The following is a 7,169-nucleotide window of genomic DNA, read 5'->3' on the forward strand; positions in this document are numbered from 1 at the left end:
GGAGATGATCGCAACTGCATTTGTGTGGGCAATGTTTGAATTTTCATGACGGATTAAAGCGCAGTGGCGGTAATGAGCGGCATGAAGGCGGCGATGGTTGTTCATTAATGTTAAATAAAGCCGCAAGCACAATGGACATGAACACATGTGGACGGTAATGGCGTTCATTTTAACTTGAAAATAAACCCTATGCTCGTTGAAAAAAAAAAATACTCGATTCATTCAAAGGGATTTTCAAGACTAGAGAAGTTTTTTTTAATTATTATTAATGTTTATAAATTATTTAATTATTATTAATAGGTTAATCTTTAATTAATTTAATTGATATATTTAATTAAATTATTTGTTATATTTATTCATTAGTTTGTGAACCAATGCGCTGACATTTTTTCAATCAAAACAGATTTTCCGATTCAAATAGTTTTTTAGTTACACCCCTAGTGCGTATGTGTGTTCATTATTCAATTATCGATTTACGCTACTTCAGAATCAGAATCAGAATGCCCTTTATTGTCATTGTAGTCAGTGTACAGCAGACTCTCCAGTACAATACAAATAATAAAACAAATAATTTAATTAATTAGATCAATTAAATTAATTAAAGAATAAATAATTAAATAGAAAATAAATATGAAATTAAATAAATAAAACACATTATGTTGCAGTTCTACAAGGTAAGGGTACTTGTGCGTTGAAAGTTCAGCTTGGAGATGGCTCTCGGAAAGAAACTGTATTTCAGTCTGTTCGTCTTTGTTTGGATGCAACTGTAGCGTGTGCCAGAGGGCAAAAGGTCGAAGAAGTGTGAGCAAGTTTTTATTAAATTGTATTTGTCATGCTCCAAATGCTTGTCCATTCAATTTGTCTAGCAAAGAGTTAAAAGTAAAATTGTGGCACAAGTGAATATATTACTGTAGTCGGTCGGCATGATGTACGATGCGCACCAAGCAAAAATGACGGTGGCCTTAATGGGTCAAAAAGGCTCAATACGATTCTGTGGGTCTGCTGCAGACTCACAAGTTAGAGTATACGGATGCTTGACTCTCCCTTGGAGCTAACAACCCACACACTACACCTTTGGTTTAATGCGTGTATTAGTGATGGGAAAATGAAGCTTCAAATTTGCTTCATGAACCAGCTGCTGTATTTTTAAGTCCTCTAGATGGCACTGTTGCTTTAAATAAAGGTTTAAAAAAATTACAATTCAATGTGCTTTAGGACAACGTTGAACAGGGAGTGCCATCTACAGGAGTCCAAAAATACTACAACTGGTTCATGAAGCAGATTTGAAGCTTCATTTACCCATCACTACTGTGTATTCTTACTGAACACCCTTAAGCCTCAGCACCATCGGAAATCGCCCACTGCAGACACAACAGACCACTTTCTCTTGTCCAAGTGACTTGGCTATGAGTTGTTTCCGAAGAGCTTAGCAAAAAAACAGACGCAAGTGTAAACATTTCACTTTTGGCTTCACTTTGTGTCTCTCCAACTGGTTGTATTTTCCAAACTTCTGCAAGGACATCTGGTGAAGCATGACAGACATCTTTGTCTCAAGAGATATCTGGCACCAGTAATTTCTGTATTAAATTTTCAGGGCCAGTCACATGATGAGGTGGAAGGTAAGGCAAGACCAACTGTTCATGCTGCAGAAGTCTAAAAAGTGAGACGATGCATACAGTAGCGCCGACACGGCCACAAGCGAGACTTTAAGGAGCATTATGTAAGAGCTGACAGCAGGAAGCGGTAATGATGCTCTCGATATAAATGAATGCAGTGAGCAGACCACGTCCGAGAGGGATGCGTTTGGGTAAAGGACTGTGAACTTTTTTGGAGGGGAGGTTTGATGAATTAGACATTAGAACGATTTGACGGCGGAGACAGTCAGAAAAATGTGAGAAGAAAGACATGCCGAATAAATTAGTCACCTAAGACGGTTGAGCAAGGGTTGTGCAGATAAATGGTTACCACAGCAACCATCCGTGTGAAACAAAATCAAGTGTGAATTAAGATTATTTTTAGACATTTGGAAAAATGCTGTAATTGGGGTGCAAGTCGTTAATGTCTTTTGAAGAGATCGTTTGAAGGGTGTGAAGGGCTTTCAAATAGTCATGACTGCTTCCCACATTGGAGTTGGAATCTTTTTGGAGGAAATTGTTATGTTCACTTCATGTTCGAATTGGTTTTCTTTAGGTAAAAGAATCAGGATTCGGAGGTTAATTATCTTAATTAAAGAATCATAATTGCCCATATGTGTGCATGGAGCTCCCAGGCTCAGCTGTCACGTCTTGTACTTGAATGAAAACAAACATCTCTTTAAAGTTGACCACAGCAAATAGTTTTCTATTGGTTCTGAGTTGTAGTAGACGTTTATTCAAATTTCTGCAAAGTCTGTTTCCTTTCTATCCTATGCTCGCACTCTCGTAATGCGTGCGACTCGGGGTGAAAAAGCAAACAGGCATCTTACTGCCAATTGGCTGCTACAAGGAACCAATCAGATTGTGCTGAGGGCGGGACAATCTGCTTCTGCAGGCAGGGTCACGAGCACAGCGGAGAGAGAGAGTTAGAGATGTGTGCTGCAGAAGGCCAAGGCCAACCTATCTCAGGACACACTCTCACGAAGGCATGCAATCCACGTTATTCTTGGAATGCCGCAAACAAAAATTAGGGAGACATAATCGTAAATTTTAGAGCTTTCTAATGATGGTGTGGTGCCTTTTTCTTGGATTATGGTATTGTTCAAGTTGTGTGTTGTTTTTGGTTGTATTTTACTATTTGCGTGTAATGTTGGCTTGCGGCAAGGCGACCATTCATGGAGCTGCTGCAGGTCACACCTGATTTCCTTTGTCAAGCCATCCAAAATATAATGTTCAAAACATCATTTGGGAATTGGATGTGAAGAGCAGCAAATCATAAAATGATAATGAATAAACAAAAAGACATTTTGCGAGCAATATCCTAAAGCAAAACCAAAACGAGAGTGCATGTGTGAGTAAATATCGTAAACGTATCACTGCCAGATCATTAAATCACTGCGGGAATGTTTTCTTTTCATAAATGCAGTGAGATGTCTGAATTTTTTTTTCCCGAGTTTGTTTTGCTCAACATCTCTCAAGGCTGTGATGAATACGATTCCAATCTCTCTTGAGACCCCAGTGGAGGAATTTCCACACCCTGAATATGCAACAGCAAATTTCCTCCAATAAACAAAGTGACTGGAGGCTTCTTGCTCTCTTTTCTAGTCCATGACACAAACGTCTTTGTGTTTGTGCAGGAGATAAGTGCTGCAGACGCCCGCATTTTCCGAAGATGTCACAATATGCACATTCAGTCTGCTGCTGGTTTGAGCCACAAAGCACAAGTAGGTTAACTTCCAAGGCATTCACGGTTAGTGACGGCTAAACCCGATTTAAGATTGTAAACCTTTTCGGTCTGCTTTGTGAGGAAGGGCACGAGACATAAAATTTTGATGTCACTTCTCATCCTGGCCTCCACCCCCACAGTCGTAATCTTTTCCGGTGCTCTTGCAGTGGGAGAGAATTTCAGCTCAAGGGGCAGGTCGTTCCAAAGTCAAGAAGCTCTGACAGAGGATGTTCTGTCTATCGCCTTTAGTTTTAAAGCTCCGACTTTGAAACGACCTGCCCTGAGAGCTTGACCAATACACATAAAAATATCGCCGCCCACAAACTAGAAATCTGGCATAGTACCAAGCGAGTGGCGTGAGTAGAACAAATACAGCAAACTGTTAGCATGTGTGTTAACTCACTGCAGGTGCAAATTATTTTCCTTATAATTTTTAAAATTGTATTACATGTATTTTCGAATGACTTGTGAGTTACGCTATACCAGTGCTTCTCAATTATTTTCTGTTACGCCCCCCCTCCTTAGAAAGAAGAAAACAATTTGCCTCCGCCGCAACTATGAATAATAGCATTTCGTTTCAAAACTAAACCTAACGTAGAGTTAATACTCGCTGCGCACAATGGGCAAGGAGAGCGCCACTGCCACCTACTGGAATGGATGTGCAATTACATGTTATTGTACTACGGCAGAAAAAAAGCACGTTCCCGAGATTCACACGTGCCCTCCACAGCATCGCGCCACCCCCTCTCCCCCCCCCCCGCTATTTGAGAAGCACTGCGCTATACAAAGCAGTTGCTCCTCTTCTTCTTCTTCTACTGTCTGGCATCAAGGCGAGCTTCCTCATTGGCTTTCTGTGTCACGTCACAATCACAAAGTCTGTGACTCATCTGAATTAGGCATTGCCTACGAAGTGATGGGAAAATGAAGCTTCAAATTTAATTCATGAACCAGTTGTTTTATTTTTGAGTCCTCTAGATGGCACTGTCGGTTTAAATAAAGGGTTTAAAAAAATGTCAATTCATTGTGCTTTCAGCCCAATGTTGAACAGAGAGTCCAAAAATACGACAACTGGTTCATGAAGCAGATTTGAAGCTTCATTGACCCATCACTATGCTACACGTACAATCATAAATATTAAAGGCATCTATGAATTTGCCCCCTAAAATGCCCGCATTTCGCGAAGTTCACTTCTCGTGCTACCCTTCTTTACCAAACTCTAAAGTAGCCTCCAAAATCGACCAGCCTACCTCCCTAAGAAACAGATGGATACAATTTCTACTCAGTCCACAAATTGTAATCAACTTGATGAGCAAAACAACCTTGATTACTGATCCATTCAGTGGTGGATGCCACAAGATATATTTTGGGGGATTAACTATATTCCCAACCATTGAGGAAAAAAACAACCAAAAACGCTCCAGCTGTCATAGTTATAATTAGACATCTGGATTCCAACATAGCCTTCTCTACTTTGCAAAGTTGTTTCTTTTTCTTCATCAAGTCAGAGTAATCCGTTCCCACCATTAACATATACCACATTTCCCCAAGGCGTGCTCGATGCACCTGCTCTCTTCTATTTTCAGCACAGGTGTGGAAACATGATGCCCATCCATTCTTAACATCTTACTGTCTAACACAGGCGTGGCCGTGGCTGTCGCAGCTCCACAGAGGGCCACTGTTCAGACGAACATACGAAATGTCAGCTTCGATGTACAAAAGAGAAACAAGCTGGGGTGGGAGTGGGTTAATGTAAAAGGCGGTTATAGTTTGCAGTGGATCACATTGAGACCGGTTTCTAATATTTTGCCAAATTGGATATATAGTGAAAGCTCACTTTTCTCCTAATCTGGATATTTTTTTTCGAAGAGATAGTAATTTAAAATACTATAATTTTTGTAATATTATCTTTACAACATCACACATTTTTTACACACCCTTTGTATTGCAGTTGGGTGCACTGTGTGACTAATTAAACTCATTTAATCCCGCAAATTCTTACGCAAGGAAACCCCTCAATTCCAGCGTTTTTCTGGATTTTTACAATTTTGCGAGGCCAACAGAATATTGTGTTCTAATGCTATAAAAACACTGAGTTGTGACGCACAAAAGGCTAAGACGTATAAATACGTCTTTGGGAGGCGGGGACTACATTTTTGAAAACGTATATGTATGTCTTATGGATTGAATGAGTTAAGAGTCCAAGTGTATATGTGACATCTACTGTACAATACCGAAGTGTGACAGTCGCCCAGAGTATGTGTCACACCGTGAATTGCATTTTTTCAAACATTTATTGGCTTGTCCTGCGGTTCAGAGTTATATCTTGCCTTGACCCATCTTTCACATTAAACTTTCACAGCCCCAAAGGGATCAATCCTTCACAATCCCTCAACATTTCCATAAGTGGGCTTGCAAATTTAGAATTTATACATTTAAATCGTTCTAATCTCAGTGTGGTTCAGTGCACCGACGGCATTTCAACAAAGCCGTTATCCTCTCTTAATTCATGTCCTTATATTGTACACTAGCTACCTAGTTTCCGCTTAACGGGCACGATTCTCATAATAACTGACGTTGGATGAGCATAACCTCCATGAACAGCGAGGATACAATTGAACTTGCAAACAGAAGCTTGTGTGCATGAATTTTCCTTACGCACTAATCCATGTTGTGTTTTCCCAATGATATATTTTGGATTTTGAGCAGATTGGGTTACTTTTACACAAGGTTGAGTTGAATATTTTCACCTAGTTTACAGGGTTGACGAATGATGGGCTGGAGCTTGTCGGCATTTTGGACAGTTTTACAGAAGTAGAAATTAATTTCTTTTCACTTTCTGAGAAAACAAAAAGTCGGTTGGATGGCTCAGTGGGTAACACATCTGACTTTGGACACGGAGATATGAGGTTCTAATCGCTGTCAGGGTGAGTGTTTCCATCAAGTTGGGCCCTTTGGCAAGACCATTTGACACCATGTTGACACTACGGCTGGAGAAATAATATAATGAAAGACACTTACGCACCACTGGATGTCGCACGACCTAGCTTCTCTTGAAAGGTCCGTCTTGAAAATGGCCTCGCAAGTGTATCTGCAATTAAATTCCCTCCTTCGGCTATTGTGGTTGAAAAAAAGCAAGAATATATTTCACATTTTCGAACGGTCGCCAGTTTCGACTTAAGGGTGTGTTGATTCCACATAGTACTGCCCCCTCACAAGTGAGTATCCAATCACAAAACGCGTTCATCACCTTCAGTGTAAGGCCAGCGAGAAGACTCACTGTAACCAACTCGTGATCGGATTGGCTATCGCAACTGTCTATCGACTCTGAAAGCTCGTAGTCTTTGACAGAAGAGACGCCCACACAATTGTATCCGAAGGCCTTGGACAAATAGCGCGTGCTTCTGGTATTATGAAATCTGCCTGGCAACATGAGCTAGCTGAATTGTGATTGGATAAAAACTCTCACTAAAAATGCAACACTAGGATATAATAAAGTGAAGAACGTGATCATGATTTCTTGTTAGGCCAGCCGAGAAGGCCTTGACGGCCCGCCACTGAATAGTGTAGGCGCCATCAGCAGTTGACTGAGTCTCACACTCGTTTTGAACCGAAACATTTGGTATGCAAGCACATTGGCTTCAACTTAACACCCGCTAAAATGTTCTAGTGATTCACTACAAAGCCTCACTCGCTATTTTGCCTGTGGTTAGTATTTAGGGACATACCTTCTTAGCTGAAGTGGGAGCTAAGCATTTTTCTTTTTTAACTTTTCATCATTGCATTCCGATGCCTTCTATGCCTCAACGGTG

The sequence above is a fragment of the Idiotropiscis lumnitzeri genome, chromosome 5, assembly GCF_059441095.1.
Source record: "Idiotropiscis lumnitzeri isolate Australia: NSW breed Sydney's pygmy pipehorse chromosome 5, RoL_Ilum_1.0, whole genome shotgun sequence".
Lineage (NCBI taxonomy): Eukaryota > Metazoa > Chordata > Actinopteri > Syngnathiformes > Syngnathidae > Idiotropiscis > Idiotropiscis lumnitzeri.